Consider the following 25,456-nt stretch of genomic DNA (forward strand, 5'->3'; position numbering starts at 1 on the left):
TTGATTCCCATGCCTTCCCTTCCATTCTATTCTATTCTTTTCCATTCCATTCCATTCCATTCCATTCCATTCCTTTCCACACGGGATGATTCCATTCCATTCCATTACATTACATTCTTTCCCACTCGTGTTGATAACATTCTATTGCATTCCATTCCATTCCATTCCGTTACATTCTTTTGCACTCGGATTGATGCCATTCTATTCCATTCCATTCCATTCCACTTGGGTTAATTCCATTCCATTCCATTCCGTTTCATTCTATTTCATTCCGTTCCTTTCCTCTTCACTGGGGTGGATTTCATTGCATTCCAATCTATTCCATTCGATTCCATTCCATTGCATTGTTTTCCACTCAGGTTTATTCCATTCCCTTCCACTCCATTCCAGTTGATTCCATTCCATTCCTTTCCATTCCATTCCACTCGTGTTGATTCCATTCCATTCCATTCCATTTCATTCTATTCCATTCCATTCCATTGCACTCCACTTGGGATGATTTTATTCCATTCCATTCCATTCCATTCCATTCCGTTGCATTCTATTCCACTCTGGATGATTCCTTTCTATTCCATTCCATTCCATTCCATTCCATTCCATTCCAGTCGGGTTGATTCCAGTCCATTCCATTTCAATCCGTTCCTTTCCATTCCATTCCATTCCACTCCATTCCATTCCATTCCACTCGGGTTGATTCCATTCCATTCCATTTCATTCTATTCCGTGCCATTCCATTTCATTCCATTCCAGTTGATTGCATTCATTTCCACTCCATTCCATTCCATTCCATTCCATTCCATTCCGTTCCATTCCATTTGATTCCATTCCATTCCTTTCCACTCCATTCCATTCCACTCGATTTCATTCCATTCAACTCAGGTTGATTCCATTCCATTCCATTGCATTTCATTCCATTCCACTCTGGTTGATTCCATTCCAATCCATTCCATTCCAATCCATTCCATTCCACTCGGATTAATTTCATTCCATTCCGTTCCATTCCATTCCATTTCATTCCATTTGATTCCGTTCCATTCCATTTGATTCCATTCCATTCCATTCAGTTTCTTCCCTTCCTTTCCACTCGTGTTGATTCCATACCATTCAATTTTATTCCATTCCATTCCATTCTATTCCACTCAGGTTTATTCCATTCCATTCCATTCCATTCCATTTTATTCCATTTTATTCCTCTCGGGTTGATTCCATTCCATTCCATTCCATTCCATTCCACTCGGGTTGATTCCATTCCATTCAATTCCATTCCATTCCATTCCATTAAATTCCATTCCATTCCATTCCATTCCACTTCATTCCCCTCGGGATGATTTGATTCCATTCCATTTCATTCTGTTCCATTCCATTTCATTCCATCCTATTACATTTTATTCCATTCCAATCCATTTCATTCCATTCCATTTCATTCCAATCCATTCCGTTCCATTCCTTTCCATTCCATTTCATTCAATTCCATTCCATTTGATTCTATTCCATTCCATTCCATTCCTTTCCAGTTGATTAAATTCCGTTCCATTGCATTCCTTTAAATTTGTTTCCATTCCATTTCTCTCATGTTGATTCCCTTCCATTGTATTCCATTCCATTTCAATCCATTCCATGTATATATATATATATAATGTATATTTTGTGTACTTGGATATATTATGTACAATATATCATATATAGTTTGTGTGCTTTACTTTCATATTTTATGTAGAATATATAATATATATTTTGTGTACTTTGATATTGTTTGAACAATATATGATACATATTTTTTGTACTTTGATATTTTATGTTCAATAGATGACATATATTTTGTGTATTTTCATATTTTATGTACAATATATGATATATATTTTGTGTACTTTCATATTTTATATGCAATATATTATATATATTTTGTGTATTTTGATATTTCATGTACAATATATAACCTATATTTTGTGTATTTTGGTATTTCATGTACAATATATAGTACATATTTTGTGTACTTTGATATTTTATGTAAATTATACAATATATATTTTGTGTAATTTTATATTTTATGTACAATATATGACACAAATTTTGTGTATTTAGATATTTTATGTACTATATATGATATATATTTTGTGTACTTTGATATTTTATGTACAATATATGATATATATTTAGTGTACTTTGATATTTATGTACTGTATATATTATATATTTTGCTTACTTTGATATTTTATGAACTATGTATATTTTGAGTACTTTGAAATTTTTGTACAATATATAACGTATATTTTGTGTACTTTGATATTGTATGTATAATGTATAATATATATTTTGTGTACTTTGATACTTTATGGCCAATATATAAGTATTTTGTGTACTTTGATATTTTATGTACAATATAAAATATATATTTTGTGTACTGTGATATTTTATGTACAATATATGATATAAATGATATATATTTTGTGTAGTTTGATATGTTATGTACAGGATATGTCATATATTTTGTGTACTTTGATATTTTATATACAATATTTGATATGTATTATGTGTACCTTGATATTTTATGTACAATATATAATACATATTTTGTGTCCTTTGATATTTAATGTACAATATATGATATATATTTTGTGTACTTTGATATTTTATGTACAATATGTGATATATATTTTGTGTATTTTCATATTTTATGTACAATATATAACATATATTTTGTGTACTTTGCTTTGATATTTTATGTACAATATATAATATATATTTTGTGAACTTTGATATTTTATGTACATTATATGATACATATTTTGTGTACTTTGATATTTTATTTACAATATAAGATATTTATTTTGTTTACTTTCATATTTTATGTACAATATATAATATATGTTTTGTGTACTTTGATATTTTACGTGCAATACATAATACATGTTTTGTGTACTTTGATATTTTACGTACAATATATAATATATATTTTGTGTACTTTGATATTTTATGGCCAATATATAATATAAATTTTGTTTACTTTGATATTTTATGTACTATATATAATATATATTTTGTGTAATTTGATATATTATGTACAATATATAATATTAATTTCATGTGATTTGATATTTTATGGCGAATATATAATACATATTTTGTGTATTTTGATATTTTATGTACAATATTAGATATATATTTTGCATATTTTGATATTTTCTCTACAATATATAATACATTTGTTGTGTACTTTGATATTTTATGTACAATTTATGATATATATTTTGTGTTATTTTATGTTTTATGGGCAAAATATGATATATATTTTGTGTACTTTGATATTTTATGTACAGTATATAAGATATATTTTGTGTACTTTGATATTTTATGTGCAATATATGATATATTTTGTGTCCTTTGATACTTTATGTACTATATATAGGATATATTTTGTGTACTTTGATATTTTACGTACAATATAAAAAATATATTTTGTTTTCTTTGATATTTTATGTAAAATCTGTAAGTTATATTTTGTGAACTTTGATGTTTTATGTACAATATACAAGACATATTTTGTATACTTTTATATTTTTGTACAATATATAAGATATATTTTGTGTACATTGATATTTTATGTACAATAAATAGGATATATTTTGTGTACTTTGATATTTTATGTACAATATGTGCCATATATTTTGTGTAGTTTTTGAAATTATATGTACAATATGTAATATTTTTTGTAGTTTGATATTTTATGTACAATATATAATATACATTTTGTGTACTTTGATATTTTATGTGAAATATAGGATATATATTTTCTGTACTTTGATATTTTATGAACAATATATCATATATATTTTGTGTAGTTTGATATTTTATGTAAAATATATGATATACATTTTGTGTAGTTTCATATTTTATGTACAATATATAATATATATTTTCTGTACATCGATATTTTATGTACAATATATGATATATAATTTGAGTAGTTTCATATTTCATGTACAGTGTATAATATATATTTTCTCTAATTTGATATTTTATGGACAATATAAAATATGTAGTTTTTGTACTTTTATATTTTATGTACAATATATGACATATATTTTGTGTACTTTGATATTTAATGTACAATATATGATATATATTTTATCTTCTTTAATATTTTATGTAGAATGTATAATATATATTTTGTGTACTTTCATATATTTGTACAATATGTGATATATAATTTGTGTTCTTTGATATTTTATGTACAATATATAATATATATATTGTGTAGGTTGATATTTTATGTGCAATATATAATACATATTTTGTGTACTTTCGTATTTTTTGTACAATATATAATATATATTTTTTGTGCTTTGATATTTTATGTTCAATATATAATATATATTTTGTGTACTTTGATATTTTATGTACAACATATGATACATATTTTGTGTACCTTGATATTTTGTGCACAATATATGATATATATTTTGTGTAGTTTCATATTTTATGTACAATATATAATATATGTTTTGTGTACTTTGATATTTTATGTACCATATAAACCGTATATTTTGTGTACTTTGATATTTTTTGGAGAATATATGATATACATTGTGTGTACTTAGATAATTTATGTACAATATATAATATATATTTTCTGTACTTTTTGATAGTTCATGTACAATACATAATATATATTTTGTGAACATTACTTTGATATTTTATGTGCAATATAGAATATATAGTTTGTGTACTTTGATATGTAATGTACAATATATAATATATACGTTGAGTACTTTACTTTGATATTTTATGTGCAATATATAACACATATTTTGTATACTTTGATATTTTATGTATAATATATAATGATTATATTGTGTACTTTCATATTTTATGTACAATATATAATACATATTTTGTGTACTTTGATATTTTATGGCAAATATATAATATATATTTTGCAGACTTTATTTTATGTACAATATAGAATATATATTTTGGGTAATTTGATACTATATACACAATATGTAATGTATTCTTTGTGTACTTTGATAGTTTATGTAAAATATGTGATATATATTTTGTGTAATTTGATATTTTATATACAATATATGGTATATATTTTGTGTACTTTGATATTTTATGTACAATATATAATATTTATTTTGTGTACTTTGATATTTTTTGTGCAACATATAACATATATTATGTGTACGTTATTTTGGGTACAATATATAATGCATATTTTCTGAACGTTCATGTTTTATGTACAATACATAACATATATTTTGTGTTTTTGATATTTTATGTACAATATATAATATATATTTTTTGTACTTTGATATTTTATGTGCAATATATAATATATATTTTGTGTAATTTGATATTTTATGTGCAATATATAAAATATATTTTGTTTACTTTGATATTTTATGTACAACATATGATATATATTTCGTGTACTTTGATATTTTATGTACAATACATGATATGTATTTTGTGTTCTTTGATATTTTATGTATAATATATAATGTATAATTTGTGTACTTTGATTTTTTTTTACAATATATAATATGTATTTTGTGTACTTTGATATTTAATGTACAATATATGATATATATTTTGTCTACTTTGATATTTTATGTACAATACATAATATATATCTTGTGTACTTTGATATTTTATGTACAATATACGATATATATTTTGTGTTCTTTGATATTTTATGTACAATATATAAAATATATATGTTTTGTAGGTTGATATTTTATGTGTAATATATGATACATATTCTATGTAATTTGGTATTTTGTGTTCAATATATAATATATATTTTTTGTACTTTGATGTTTTATGTACTATATTATATATATTTTGTGTACTTTGATATTTTATGTACAATATATGATACATATTTTGTGTACTTTGATATTTTGTGTCAATATATCTTATATATTTTGTGTAGTTTCATATTTTATGTACCATATATAATATATATTCTGTGTACTTTGATATTTTATGTGTAATATATAATATATACTTTGTGTAATATCCTCTTTTATGTACAATATATCATATATATTTTTTGTCCTTTGATATTTTCTGTCCAATATATAATATATAGTTTGTGTGCTTTGATATTTTATGTCCAACATATATATTTTGTGTAATTTGATATTTTATGTACAATATATAATATATATTTTGTGTACTTTGATATTTTTTGTACAGTATATAATACATATTATGTGTACTTTGATATTTTATGTACAATATATACTATATATTTTGTGTTGTTTGACAATTTATGTACAAAATATAATATATATTTTGTGTAGTTTGATTTTTTATGTACATTATATGATATATATTTTGTATGCTCTGATATTTTATGTACAATATATGATATGTATTTTGTGTATTTTGATATTTTATGTACAATATGTAATATATATTTTGTGTACTTTGATATTTTATGTAGAATATATGTTATATATTTTTTGTACTTTGATATTTTATGTACAATATATGATATATATTTTCTGTACTTTGATATTTTATATACAATATATGCCATATATTTTCTGTACTTTGATATTTTATGTACAATGTATGATGGATATTTTGTGTACTATGATATTTTATCTAGAATATATGAAATATATTTTGTGAACTTTGATATCTTATGTGCATTATATGAAATATATACTGGGTACTTTGGTATTTTATGTACAATATATGATATATATTTTGTGTACTTTGATATGTTATGTACAATACATGATATATATTTTGTGTACTTTGAAATATTATGTACAATACACAACATATATTTTTTGTACATTTTTTATGTACAATATATAATATATCTTTTGTGTACTTTGATATTTTATGTTCAATACATAATATATATTTTGTTTACTTTGATATTTTATGTCCAATACATAAATATTTTGTTTACTTTTATATTTTATGTACAATATATAACATATATCTTCTGTATTTTGATATTTTATGTGCAATATATAACATATATTTTGTGTGCTTTGATAGTTTATGTACAATAAATGACATATTTTCTGTAATTTGATATTCTATGTACAATATATGATATATATTTTGTGTTCTTTGTTATTTTATGCACAATACATAATATATTATTTCTATACTTTGAAATTTTATGTACAATACATAATATATATTTTGTGTATTTTGATATTTTATGGACAATATATGATATACAATTTAAGAAATTAGATATTTTATGTACAATATATAACATATATTTTCTGTACTTTTTGATATTTTAAGTGCTATTTATTATATATTTTGTGTACTTTGATTTTTTATGTAAAACATATAATATATATAGTGTACTTTGAAATTTTATGTGCAATATATAAGATATATTTTGTGTACATAGATATTTTATGTACAATATATAGTGCATATTTTGTGTACTTTCATATTTTATGTACAATATATAATATATATTTTGTGTCCTTTGATTTTTTTGTACAATACATAATATATATTTTGTGTACTTTGATATTTTATGTGCAATATATAATATATATTTTGTGTAATTTGATATTTTATGTGCAATATATAATATATATTTTGTGTACTTTGATATTTTATCTACAACATATGATACATATTTTGTGTATTTTGATATTTTGTGTACAATATATGATATATATTTTCTGTAGTTTCATATTTTATGTAAAATATATAATATATAATTTGTGTTCTTTGATATTTTATGTACAATATGTATATTGTGTAGGTTGATATTTTATGTGCAATATATAATATACATTTTCTGTAGTTTGTTATGCACAATATATAAAATGTATTTTTTGTACTTTACTTTGATATTATTTGTACAATATATAACATATATTTTGTGTACTTTGATATTTTATATACAATATGTGATGCATATTTTGTTTAGTTTGAATTTTTGTGTACAATATATGATATATATTTTGTGTAGTTTCCTTTTTTATTTACAACATATAATATTTTGTGTACTTGGATATTTTATGTGCAATATAATATATAATGTGTAATTTGCTATTTTATGTAGAATATATAATATATATTTTGATTCCTTCGATACTTTATGTCCAATATGTAATATATGTTTTGTATGCTTTGATATTTTATGTACAATTTATAATATATATTTTGTGAACTTTGATATTTTATGTACAATATATAATACATATTTTGTGTACTTTGATATTTTATACAATATATAATATATATTTTGTGTACTTTCACAATTTATGTACAATATATAAAATATATTTTGTGTAGTTTGATATTTTATATACATTATATGATATATATTTTATGTACTCTCATATTTAATGTACAATATCTGATATATATTTTGTGTACTTTGATATTTTACGTACAATATATAATATATATTTTGTGTACTTTGATATTTTATGTACAATATATGGTATATATTTTGTGTAATTTGGTATTTTATGTACAATATGTGACATATATTTTGTGTACTTTGATATTTTATATACAATATATGCCATATATTTTGTATACTTTGATATTTTATGTACAATGTATCATATATATTTTGTGTAGTTTGATATTTTTTGTAGAATATATGAATTATATTTTGTGAAATTTGAAAGCTTATGTACAATATATCATATATATTTTGTGTAATTTGATATTTTATGTACAATATATGATATATATTTTGTGCACTTTGATATTTTCAGTACAATATATGACATACATTTTGTGTATTTTGATATTTTATGGACAACACATAATGCATATTTTGCATACTTTCATAGTTTATGTACCGTATATAATATATATTTTGGGCACTTTGATATTTTATGTACAATACATAATACATATTTGGTATACTTTGAAATTTTATGTACAATATGTAATATATATTTTATGTACTTTGATATTTTACGTACAATATATAACATATATTTTGCGTATTTTGGTATTTTATGTACAATATATAACCTATATTTTGTGTACTTTTTGATATTTTATGTACAATATATATCACGTATTTTGTGAACTTTGATATTTTGTGTACAATATATAATATATATTTTGTGAACGTTACTTTGATATATTATGTACAATATATAATATATATTTTGTGTAATTTCATGTTTTATGTACATTATATAATATATATTTTGTGTATATTTTTGATATTTTATGTGCAATATATTATATACATTTTGTGTACTTTGATATTTTATGTGCAATATATAGTATATATTTTGTGTAATTGATATTTTATGAACATTATATAATATATATTTTGTGTAATTTGATATTTTATGTACAATATATGATATATATTTTGTGTTCTTTCATATTTTATGTACAATATATAACATACACTTTGTGTACTTTGATATTTTATGTACAATATATAATATATATTTTGTGTACTTTGATATTAAAAGTATAATATATGATATATATTTTGAGAACTTTGATATTTTATGTACAATATGTAATATATATTTTGTGTACATTGATATTTTATGTACAGTATATGATATGTATTTTGTATACTTTGATATGATATGTACAATATATAATATATATATTGTGTAGGTTGATATTTTATGTGCAATATATCGTACATATTTTGTGTACTTTGTCATTTTATGTAAAATATAACATATATTTTGTGTACTTTGATATTTTATGTGCAATATTTCGTACATAATTTGTGTACTTTCGCATTTTATGTAAACATATAATATATATTTTGTGTACTTTGATATTTTATGTGCAATATATGATATATATTTTGTGAAATTTGATATTTTATGTAAAAATTATGATATATATTATGTGTTCTTTGACATTTTATGTTCAATATATAATACATATTTTATATACTTTGATATTTTATGTCCAACATATAACATATGTTTCCTGTTATTTTTGATATTTTAAGTACAATATATAATATATATTTTGTGTACTTTGATATTTTATGTACAATATAAAATACATATTTTGTGTACTTTACTTTGAAATTTTATGTACAATATATAATATATATTTTGTGTACTTTGTATTTCATGTATTATATAACATATATTTTGTGTAATTTGATATTTTATGTACAGCATATAATACATATTTGGTGTACTCTTATATTTTATGTACACTACAAAATATGTTTTTGGTGTACTTTGATATTGTTTGCACAGTACATAATATATATTTGGTGTACTTAGATATTTTATGTACAATACATAATATATGTTTGGTGAACTTTGATATTTTATGTTCAGTATATAATATATATGGTGTACTTTCATATTTTTTGTGCAGTATATAATATATATTTGGTGTTCTTTGATATATTATGTACAGTATATAACATATATTTGGTTTAGTTTGATATTTTATGTACCGTATATGATACATATTTGGTTTACTTTGATATTTTATGTACAGTATATAATATATATTTGGTGTACTTTGATATATTATGTACCACGTATAAGATATATATGGTGTACATAGATATTTTATGTAAAGTATATAATATGTTTTTGGTATACTGTGATATATTATGTACAGTATATAAAATATATTTGTTGTACTTTGATGTTTTATGTACAGTATATAATGTAGATTTGTTGTAGTTTGATATTATATGTATAGAATATAATATATATTTGGGGTACTTTGATATTTTATGTACAGTATACAATATATATTTTGTGTATATTGATATTTTATCTGCAGTTTATAACATATATTTGGTGTACATTGATATTTTCTGTACAGTATATAATGTACATTTGGTGTACTTTGATATTTTATGTGCAGTGTATAATATATTTTTGGTGTACTTTGATATTTTATGTGCATTATAAAAAATATATTTGGTGTACTGTGATGTTTTAAGTAGGGTATATAATATATATTTGTTGTACTTTGATATTTTATGTACAGTATATAATATTCATTTGGTGTACTTTGATATTTCATGTACAGTATATAGTACATATTTCGTGTACTTTGGTATTTTATTTACAGCATATAATATATTGGGTGTACTATGACATTTTATGTACAGTATATAATATATATGGTGTACTTTGATATTTTATGTACAGTATATAATATATAATTGGTTTACTTTGATATTTTATGTACAGCATACAATATATCTTTGGGGTACTTTGATATTTTATGTACAGTATATAACATATATTTGGAGTAGTGTAATATTTTATATACTGTGTATAATATATATTTGGTATACTGTCATATTTTATGTGCAGCATGTAACATATATTTGGTGTACTTTCATATTTGATGTACAGTGTATAATATATATTTGGTGTACTTTGATGTTTTTTGTACAGTATATAATATATATTTTGTGTACTTTTATATTTTATGTATAGTATATAATATATATTTGGTATACATTGAAATTTTATGTACCATATATAATATATTTGGTGTACTTTTATATTTTATGTACAGTATATAATATATTTAGTGTACATTGATATTTTATGTACAGTACATAATATATGTTTTGTGTAGTTTGATATTTTATTTAGAGTATATAATATATATTTGGCATACTTTGATATATTATGTACAGTATATAATATATATTGAGTATACTTTGATATTTTATGTACAGTATATAATACATACTTGGGGTACTTTGATATTTTATGTACAGTATATAATACATATTTGGGTTATTTAAATATTTTATCTACAGTATATAATACAACTTTGGGTACTTTGATATTGTATCTACTGTATATAATATATATTTGGGGTACTTTGATATATTATGTACAGTATATAGTACATATTTTTGGTACTTTGATATATTATGTAGAGTATATAATACATACTTTGGGGACTTTGATATTTCATATGCAGTATTTTATATATATTTGGTGTAATTTGATATTTTATGTAAAGTCTATAATATATATTTGGGTTAATTTGATATTTTATGAAGAGTACATAATACATATTTGGGGTACTTTGGTATTTCATATACAGCATTTAATTTATATTTGGGGAACTTTGATATTTTATATGCAGTATATAATACTTATTTGCGGTACTTTGATATATTATGTACAGAATATAATACATATTTGGGGTACTTTGATATTTCATATAGAGTATTTCATGTATATTTGCTGTACTTTGATATTTTATGTACCGTTTATAATATATATTTGGGTTACTTTGATATTTTCTGAACAGTATATAATACATATTTGGGGTACTTTCATATTTCATATACAGTACTTAATACATATTTGGGGTACTTTGATATTTTATATACAGTATATAATATATGTTTGGGGTACTTTGATATTTTATGTACAGTATATAATGCATATTTGCTATACTTTGATAATTCCTGTGCAGTATCTAATTCATATTTGGTGTACTTTGATATTATATGTTCAGCATATAATACATGTTAGGTTTGCTTTAATATTTTATGTACAGTATATAATACATATTTGGTGTCCTTTGATACTTTATCTACAGAATAAAAGGCATATTTGTTTCACTTTGATATTTTATGTACAGTATAAATTCATATCTGTTTCTCTTTGTTAATTTACCTACAGTATATAATACATATTTGGGGTAGTTTGATATTTTATGTACACTATATAATGCATATTTGGGGTATTTTGATATTTTATGTACAGTATATAATACATATTTGGGGTACTCTGATATTTTATGTATAGTATATAATACACATTTGGGTACTTTGATATTGTACCACCTGTATATAATACATATTTGGGGTACTTTGATATTTTATGTACAGTATATAATACATACTTGGGGTAATTTGATATTTTATGTACAGTATATAATACATATTTGGTTTACTTTGATATGTTGTGTACTGTATATAATACACGTTTGGATACTTTGATATTGTATCTACTGTATATAATATATATTTGGGGTACTTTGATATTTTATGTACAGTATATAATACATGTTTGGGGTACTTTGATATTTTATGTACAGTATATAATACATATTTGGGTACTTTGATTTCTTATGTACAGTATGTAATATTTATTTGTGTTAATTTGTTATTTTATATACAGTATATAATACATATTTTGGGTACTTTGATATTTCATATACACTATTTCATATATATTTATTGTACTTTGATATTTTGTGTACGCTATAAAATATGTATTTGGGTTACTTTGATATTTTATGAACAGTATATAATACATATTTGGGGTACTTTGATATTTCATATACAGTACATAATACATATTTGGGGTAATTTGATATTTTATGTACAGTATACAATACATATTTGAGTACTTTGATATTGTATCAACTGTATATAATAGGTTTTTTGGGTACTTTGATATTTTATGTACAGTATATTATATATATTTGAGTACGTTGATATTTTATCTGCTGTATATAATACCTATTTGGGGTACTTTCATATTTCATGTACAGTATATAATACATACTTGGGGTACTTTGATATTTTATGTACAGTATATAACACATACATGGGGTACTTTGATATTTTCTGTACAGTAATTAATACATATTTGGGTTACTTTGATATGTTATGTACTGTATATAATACACATTTGGGTACTTTGTTATTGTATCTATTGTATGTAATATATATTTGGAGTACTTTGATATTTTATGTACAGTATATAATACATATTTGGGGTACTTTGATTTATTATGTACAGTATGTGATATATATTTGGGTTACTTTGTTATTTCATATACAGTATATAACACTTATTTGGGGTACTTTGATATTTTATGTACAGAATATAATACATATTTGGTGTATTTGATATATTAAGTACAGTATATAATACATATTTGGGGTATTTTGATATTTCATATACAGTATTTCATATATATTTTGTGTACTTTGACATTTTATGTACAGAATATAATACAAATTTGGGTACTTTGATATTTCATATACTGTATTTAATATATATTTGGGGTACTTTGATATTTTATGTACAGTATATAATATACGTTTGGGGTACCTGGATATTTTATGTACAGTATATAATACATATTTGATGTACTTTGATAATTCATGTACAGTATAGAGTACATATTTGGTGTACTTTGATATTTTATGTACAGCATATAATACATATTCGGTTTTCTTTAATATTTTATGTACATTATATAATACATGTTTTGTGTACTTTCATATTTTATCTACAGTATAAAAGGCATATTTGTTTCACTTTGATATTTTATGTAGAGTATAAAATACATATCTGTTTCTCTTTGATAATTTATCTACTGTATATAATACATATGTGGGGTATTCTGATATTTTATGTACACTATATAATGCATATTTGGGGTACTTTGATATTTTATGTACAGCATATAATACATATTGGGTCTACTTTAATATTTTATGTACAGTATATAATACATATTTGGTGTACTTTGATATTTTATCTACAGTATAAAATGCATATTTGTTTCACTTTGATATTTTATGTAGAGTATAAAATACATATCTGTTTCTCTTTGATAATTCATCTACAGTATATTATACATATTTGGGGCACTTTGATACTTTATGTACACTATATAATGCATATTTGGCATAATTTGATATTTTATGTACAGCATATAATACATATTGAGTGTACTTTAATATTTTATGTACAGTATATAATACACATTTGGGTACTTTGACATTGTATCTAGTGTATATAATACATATTTGGGATACTTTGATATTTTGTGTACAGTATATAATACATACTTGGTGTACTTTGATATTTTATGTACAGTATATAATACATATTTGGTTTACTTTGATATGTTGTGCACTGTATGTAGTACACGTTTGGTTACTTTGATATTGTATCTACTCTACCTAATATATATTTGGGGTAATTTGATATTTTATGTACTGTATATTACACATGTTTGGGGTATTTTGATTTCTTATGTACAGTATGTAATATTTATTTGGGTTAATTTGTTATTTTATATAGAGTGTGTAACACATATTTTTGGTACTTTAATATTTCATATATATTATTTCATATATATTTATTGTACTTTGATATTTTATGTACAGTATGTAATATGTACTTGGGTTACATTAATATTTTATGAACAGTATATAATACATGTTTGGGGTACTTTGATATGTCCCATAGAGTATTTAACATTTATTTGAGGTACTTTGATATTTTATATACAGTATATAATACATATTTGTGGTACTTGGATATATTATGTTCAGTATATAATACATATTTGGGGTACTTTCATATTTCATATACAGTATTTCATATATATTTGGTGTACTTTGATATTTTATGTAGAGTATATAATATATTTTTGGGTTACTTTGTTATTTTATGTACCATATATAATACATATTTGGGGTACTTTTATTTTTATGTACAGTATGTAATATTTATTTTGGTTACTTTGTTATTTTATATACAGTATATAATACATATTTGGGGTATTTGATATTTTATGTACGTTATATAATATATATTTGGGGTACTTTGATATATTATGTACAGTATATAATACATTTTGGGGGACTTTGATATTTCATATACAGTATTTCATATATATTTGGTGTTTTTATATTTTATGTATAGTACATAACATGTATTTGGGTTACTTTGATATTTTATGAACAGTATATAATACATATTTGGGGTACTTTGATATTTCATATACAGTGTTTAATATATATTTGGGATACTTTGATATTTTATGTACAGTATGTTATATATGTTTGGGGTAATTTGATATTTTATGTACAGTTTATAATGCATATTTGGTGTACTTTGATAATTCATGCACAGTATATAATACATATTTGGTGTAGTTTGATATTTTATGTACAGCATATAATACATATTAGGTTTAATATTTTATGTACACTATATAAAACATATTTGGTGTTCTTTGATATTTTATCTACAGAATAAAATGCATATTTGTTTCACTTGATATTTTATGTACAGTATAAAATACATATACATTTCTCTTTGAAAATTTATCCTCAGTATATAATACATATTTGGGGTACTTTGATATTATATGTACACTATATAATCCTTTTTTGGGGTACTTTGATGTTTTATGTCACGTATATAATACATATTTGGGGTACTTTGATATTGTATGTATGGTATATAATACATATTTGGGGTACTTTGATATTTTATGTACAGTACATAATACAGATTTGGGAGCTTTGATGTTGTATCTAGTGTATATAATACATATTTGGGGTACTTTGATATTTTATGTACAGTATATAATACATACTTGGGGTACTTTGATATTTTATGTTCAGTATATAATACATATTTGGGTTGCTTTGATAATTGATGTAAAGTACATAATACACGTTTGGGTACTTTGATATTGTATCTACTGTAAATAATACAAATTTGTGGTACTTTGATTTTTTATGTACAGTTTATAATACATATCTTGGGAACTTTGATATTTTATGTACAGTACATAATACACATTTGGGTACTTTGATATTGTATCTAATGTGTACAATACATATTTGGGGTACTTTGATATTTTATGTACAGTATATAATACATATTTGGGGTACTTTGAGATTTTATGTACATTACATAATACATATTAGGGTTACTTAGATATTTTATGTACACTATATAATACACAATTGGGTACTATGATATTGTATCTACTGCATATAATACATATTTGGGTTACTTTGATATTTTATGTTCAGTATATAATACATGTTTATGGTACTTTGATACTTTATGTACAGTATATAATACACATTTGGGTACTTTGATATGGTATCTACTGTATGTAATACATATTTGGGGTACTTTGATATGTTATGTACAGTATATAATACATAATAGGGTACTTTGATATTTTATGTACAGTCTATAATACATATTTGGTATACTTTGATATTTTATCTACAGTATAAGATGCATATTTGTTTCAATTTGATGTTTTATGTACAGTATAAAATACATATCTGTTTCTCTTTGATAATTTATCTACTGTATATAAAGCATGTTTGGGGTACTTTGATATTTTATGTACATGATATAATGCATATTTGGTTTCTTGGATATTTTATGTACAGTATGTAATACATATTTGGGGTACTTTGAGAATTTATGAACAGTATATAATACATATTTGGGGTACTTTGATATTTTATGTACAGTATATAATACACAGTTGGTTACTTTGATATTGTATCTACTGTATATAATACATATTTGGGGTACTTTGATATTTTATGTACAGTACATCATACATACTTCGGGTACTTTCATATTTTCTGTACAGTATATAATACATATTTTGGTTACTTTGATATTTTATGTACAGTATATATTACAAATTTGGGTAATTTGATATTGTATGTACTATATATAATACATATTTGGGGTACTTTGATATTTTATGTACAGTATATAATACATACTTGGGGTACCTTGATATTTTATGTACAGTACATAATACATATTAGGGTTACTTTGATAATTTGTGTACAGTATATAATACACATTTGGGTACTTTGATATTCTGTCTACTGTGTATAATGTATAATTGGGGTTTTTTGAAATTTTATGTACGGTATATAATACATATTTGGGGTAATTTGGTATTTTATGTACAGTATATAATATATATTTGGGTTACTTTGATATTTTGTGAAGAGTATATAATACATATTTGGGGTACTTTGGCATTTTTTGTACAGTATATAGTATATATTTGGGTTACTTTGATATTTTATGAACAGTATATAATACGTATTTGGGGTAATTTGATATTTCATTTACCGTATTTAATATATATTTGGGGTACTTTGATATTTTATGTACAGTATATAGTATAAGTTTTGGTTACTTTGATATTTTATGTACAGTATAAAATACATATTTGGTGTACTTTGATAATTCATGTAGAGTATATAATACATATTTAGTGTACTTTGATATTTTATATACACCACATAATACATATTAGGTTTACTTTAACATTTTATGTACACTATATAACACATATTAGGTGTACTTTCATATTTTATCTACAGTACAAAACGCATATTTATTTCACTGTGATATTTTATGTAATGTATAAAATACATATCTGTTTCTCTTTGATAATTTATCTACTGTATATTGTACATGTTTGGGGTTCTTTGATATTTAATGTTCACTATATTATGCACATATGGTGTACTTTGATATTTTATGTACAGTATGATTCATATTTGGGGTACTTTGATATTTTATGTACAGTATATAATACATTTTTGGATACTTTGTTATTCTATCTACTGTATATAATACATATTTGGGGTACTTTGATATTTTATGTACAGGATGTAATACATATTCGGGGTATTTTGATATTTCATATACATTATTTCATATATATTTGGTGTACTTTGATATCTTATGTACAGTATATAATATATATTTGGGTAACTTTGATATTTTATGTACAGTATATAATACGTATTTGGGGTAATATGATATTTTATGTACAGTATATAATATATATTTGGGGTACTCTTATATTTCATATACAGTATTTCATATACATTTGGCTTTCTTTGATATTTTATGTACAGTATATAATATATATTTGGGTTACTTTGATATTTTATTAACAGTATATAATACATATTTGGGTACTTTGATATTTCATATACTGTAGTTAATACATATATAGGGTACTTTGATGTTTTATGTACAGTATATAATAAATGTTTGGGGTAATTTGATATTTTATCTACAGCATATAATACATATTAAGTTTACTGTAATATTTTATGTACAGTATATAATACATATTTGGTGTATTTTGATATTTTGTCTACAGTACAAAATGCATATTTGTTTCACTTTGATATTTTTTGTATAGTATAAAATACATATCTGTTTCTGTTTTATAATTTATCTACAGTATATAATATATATTTGTGGTACTTTGATATTTTACCTACACTATATAATACATATTTGGATTACTTTGATTTCTTATGTACAGTATGTAATATTTATTTGGTTTACTTTGTTATTTTATAGTCAGTACATAACACATATTTGGGGTACTTTGATATTTTATGTACAGTATATAATACATGTTTGGGTACTTTGATATATTAAGAACAGTACATAATACATATTTGGGGTACTTTCTTATTTCATATGCAGTATTTCATATATATTTGGTGTTGTTTGATATTTTATGTACAGTATATAATACATATTTGGGGTACTTTGATATATTATGTACAGTATATTATACATATTTTGGGTACTTTGATATGTCATATACAGTATTTCACATATATTTGGTGTTCTTTGATTTTTGATATACAGTATATAATATATATTTTGGTTACTTTGATAATTTATGTACAGTATATAATACATATTTTGTGGTACTTTGATATTTTATGTACAGTATATAATACATATTTGGGGTACTTTGATATACTATGTACAGTATGTAATACATGTTTGGGGTCCTTTGATGTTTCATATACAGTATTTCATATATATTTGGTGTACTTTGATATTTTATGTACAGTATATAATATATATTTGGGTTACTTTGATATTTTATGAAAAGTATATAATACATATTTGGGGTACTTTGATATTTCATACACAGTATGTAATATATAATTGTGGTATTTTGATATTTTATGTACAGTGTATAATATATGTTTGGGGTTCTTTGATATTTTAGGTACAGTATATAATACATATTTGGAGTATTTTCATAATTCATGTACTGTATATAATACATATTTGGTGTACTTTGATATTTTATGTACAGCATATAGTACATATTAGGTTTACTTTAATATTTTATATACAGTATAAAATACATATTTGGTGTTCTTTGATATTTTATCTACAGTATAAAATGCATATTTGTTTCAGTTTCATATTTTAAGTACAGTATAAAATACATATCTGTCTCTCTTGGATAATTTATCTACAGTATATAATTCATATTTTGGGTATTTTGATATTTTATGTACACTATATAATGCATATTTGGGATACTTTGATATTTTATGTACAGTATATAATACATATTTGGGGTACTTTGATAATTCATGTACAGTATATAATACATATTTTCGGTACTTTGATATTTTATGTACAGTATAAAATGCATATTTGTTTCACTTGATATTTTATGTACAGTGCAAAATGCACATCTGTTTCTCTTTGAAAATTTATCTACAGTATATAATACATATTTGGGGTACTTTGATATTTTATGTACAGTATATAACACACATTAGAGTACTTTGATATTTTATCTACTGTAGATTATACATATTTGGGGTACTTTGATATTTTATGTCAGTATATAGTACATATTTGTGATACTTTGTTATTTTATGCACAGTATATAATACATATTTGGTGTACTTTGATATTTTGTGTACAGTATAGAATACATATTTGCTGTACTTAGTATTTTATGAACAGTATATAATACATTTTAGGGGTATTTTAAAATTTTATGTACAGTATATAGTACATATTTGGTGTACTTTGATATTTTATGAACAGCATATAATACATATTTGGTGTAATTTTATATTTTATGTACAGTATATAATTCATATTTCGTGTAGTTTGATGTTTTATGTACAGTATGTAATACATATTTGGTGTACTTTGATATAGTATGTACAGTATAAAATACATATTTGTTTCCCATTGAGGATTTATGTACAGTATATAATACATATTTGGGGTGCTTTGATATTTTATGTACAGTATATAACACATATTTCTAAAACTTTTTTATGTAAAATATATAATATATATTTGGTGTAGTTTAATATTTTTATACAGTATAAAATATATATTTGTGGTACTTTGATATTGTATGTATGGTATATAATACATATTTGGGGTACTTTTATATTTCATGTACATTATTTAATATATATTTTGGGTACTTTGATATTTTATGTACACAATAAAATATATATTTGGTGTACTTTGGTATTTTATGTACAGCATATAATACATATTTTGTGTACTTTGATATTTTATTAATAGTATATAATACTTATTTGGTGTAGTTTGATATTTTATGAACAGTATTTAAATCATATTTGGTGTATTTTGATATTTTATGTACGGTTTATAATACATATTTCTTTCACTTTGATATTTTATGAACAGTATATAATACATATTTGATTCACTTTGATACTTTTGTACAGTATGTAAGAGATATTTGGGATAATTTGATATATTCTGTACAGTATTTAAGACATATTTGTGGTTCTTTGATATTTCATGTACTGTATATAATACGTATTTGGAGTATTTTGATATTTTATCTACAGTATATAATCCATATTCGGGGTATTTTATATTTTATGTACAGTATATAATACATGTTTGGGGTACTTTGATATTTCATGTACAGCATATAATATATCTTTAGTGTTCTTTGCTATTTTATGTACACTATATAGTTTATATTTGGGGTATTTTGATATTATATGTAGAGTACATAATCCATATTGGGGACACTTTGATATTTTATGTACAGTGTATAATACATATTTTGTGTACTTTGATATTTTATGTACAGTGTATAATACATATTGTGCATAATTTGATTCTTTATGTACTGTGTATAGTACATATTTTCATAGTTTGATATTTTATGTGCAGTGTAAAATACATATTTTGCTTAGTTTGATATTTTATGTACTGTGTATAGTACATATTTTAGGTGTTTTGATATTTTATCTAGAGACTATAATACATATTTTGCGTAGTTTGATATTTTATCTACAGTGTATAATACATATTTTGTGAAATATAATATTTTATCTAGAGTTTATAATACATATTTTGCATAGTTTGATATTTTATCTTCAGAGTAAAATACATATTTTGCTTACTTTGGTATTATATCTACAGTCTATAATACACATTTTGCGTACTTTCATATTTTATGTACAGTGTAAAATACATATTTTGCGTACTTTGATATTTCATCTACAGTGTGTAATACATATTTTGCGTACTTTGATGTTTTATGTACAGTCTATAATACATATTTTGGGTACTTTGATATTTTATATACTGTATATAATACATATTTTGCATAGTTTTTGATATTTCATCTACAGTATATAATACATGTTTTGCATAGTTTTTCATATTTTATGTACAGTATATAATACATATATTATGTACTTTGATATTTTATGTACTGTATGTGATACACATTTTGCATATATTTTGATATTTTATGTACAGCATATAATACATATTTTGCATTCTTTGATACTTTATGTAGAGTATATATTACATGTTTGGTATATTTTGATATTTCATGTACAGTATATAATATATCATATATTAAAAATGTAACATATATCATATATCATATACTGCATGTAATATACATAATATATTTTATGTTACATTTCATTTATTATATGTTATATGTAATATATTATCAATAATATATATCACAAGATATATATAATATATATCATACATTATAAAATGTATAGCATATGTTATATACTAAATGGCATATATTATATAATATATAACATATCTTATATAATATATATCATATATCATATTATATACCATATATCACATATCATACATCATACATTATATTATATTTATCATATATAATGTATGTCATATGGTATAATTATTATATTTGGTATATATTACCTATAAGTTATTATTTACATATCATATAATATATGATTTATTGACTGTATTCTGTATTATATATTTTATTTAAAATATATTATATATAATATATTTATCATACATTTTATAAATTATGTATTTATTTAATAACATATATAAAATATTATATATAATAGATAGTATATAATGTATATTATATACATGTCACAAAATATAATATATATTATTGTTCATTATATAATTTACATAATATTCTATATCATATATTATATTATATATGATATATTATATATCATGTAATATATATTTTATATATTATATAATATATATTGTATATACAATATATTTTATATAATATGTATAATATATAATATATTTTCCATAATATATTATATATAATATATTTTATATTATATATAATATATATAATCTATTTTATATAATATATATCATATATATAACATATTATATATATTTTATAAATAATACATAATATGTAATATATATTATGTCATATTATATATATTATATATTATATATTATATGTAATAATTATTAGTAATAATGATAGTTTTGAGACGGAGTTTTGTTCTGTTGCACAGGCTGGAGTGCAATGGCGCCAGCATGGCTCACTGCAAACTCTGCCTCACAGGTTCAAGCGATTGTCCTGCCACAGTCTCCCGGGTAGCTAGTACTACACCACACTGGGAGTACACCAGCTGCCAACATACCTGGCTAAGTTTTTTTGTTTTGTAGAGACAGGTTTTCATTCTGTTGGCCAGGTAGGTCTTGATCTGCTCACCTTGTGATCCTCTTGCCTTGGCCTCCCAAAATGCTGGTATTAGAGGCCTGAAGAAAGATACATATTTTTTAAATGAAGAAAAATTTCAAAAGTACTCTGCTTGGTACAATAATCAAATGTATAAATTGAGGAATAAAAAATGACCATGAAACATATAGATAACTGAATATGGAAAATACAGAGGATAATTTTTTAAATAACATATTTGGAAAGCACTAACTAGTAATTTGGAGAGTTTGCATTAGACAGGCCAGTATGAACATAGCTGGAATGAAGAAACACGGTTCCCCATAAGAAAAATCAAAATCAGGGAAAATGAAAACACAAAAGTTCAGTCTGCTCTTACCTTCGAAAAACTCAGCACAGACAGTGGCTCTTAGGACCAAGGGCAGTAGCTCCCTAATCCCACCACCATGGCGATAGGGCATAAATATTCCAGGGTGAAGGCACAATCCACATTGTGAGGTCAAACTACCGCCAGGCAGACAGGAGTGTTTTACATGTACAGGAAGGTCACTGAAGGCTCACTGTTTCTTTCAAAAACTGAATCCCAAGCCCACACATTCCCTTGCTGTACTTCTTAAAATAAGTTATGAGTTGGGAAATAGGGCACCCCCAAATATACATATACATACATATGTGTATATACATATACAATTATCTATAATGTAACATATATAACATATGTAATAATTATAACATATATATAATTTTTTACATACTGCATCCTCACATTATATATAATATATTATGTATAATATAATGTAAAATATTATATAATTATGATATACAATATAATATATATAATATTATATAAATATATATAACATAATATGTAATTATACATATAATTATATAATTATATATGACATAATAATATATAATACATAATGTATAATATATAGTATATTATATAATATATAATATTAAATGTATAATATAGTATATAATTTATAATATCTAATATATAATGTAATATATACTGTATTACATATTACATATTATATGTAATACATTATACATATTATACATTATATTAGATGTTATATATTATATAATATATTATATACTAGATATTTTATATCATATTTTATATTATAGCTTAATATAATATATATTAGAATGTTATATATGACAAAAATTAGATTATATACAACATATATTATCAATAGTAATAATATAATATAATATATAATATATCATGTTATAATACATATTATATATTAAGATATAGCATATATAAAATACAATATAATCATATATAATAGAATATTATATAATTATCTATATTTGATAAAATATATAATATATATCATCTATTATATATAATATATGACATATATTATATATAATATATGTCGTATATTATATATCATATATTATATATAATATGTATCACAAATTATATATATTATATGTTATATATAATATGTACCATATATTATATGTTATATATCATTTATTATGAATAGTATATATCATATGTTATATATAATATATATCACAAATTGTTTAATATGTAGTATATACTATATAATGTATATCATATATTATATAATATATAGCATATATCATATGACATATAGCATATATCATATTATATAGCATATATCATATATACTTCATACATAATATTATATATATCATATATTACATAGTATATTTCATATTTTATATTTATTATATATGGTGTATTTTACATAAAATATATTCTTTACGTATCATATAATATACAATTATCCATATTATAGAATATATTATAAATTTTATTTAATACATATTATATATAATATATTTATCATATATTTTATATGTTATATAATTGATATATAATATATGTAATATATAA

The sequence above is a fragment of the Pan paniscus genome, chromosome 14, assembly GCF_029289425.2.
Source record: "Pan paniscus chromosome 14, NHGRI_mPanPan1-v2.0_pri, whole genome shotgun sequence".
NCBI classification, from domain to species: Eukaryota; Metazoa; Chordata; class Mammalia; order Primates; family Hominidae; genus Pan; species Pan paniscus.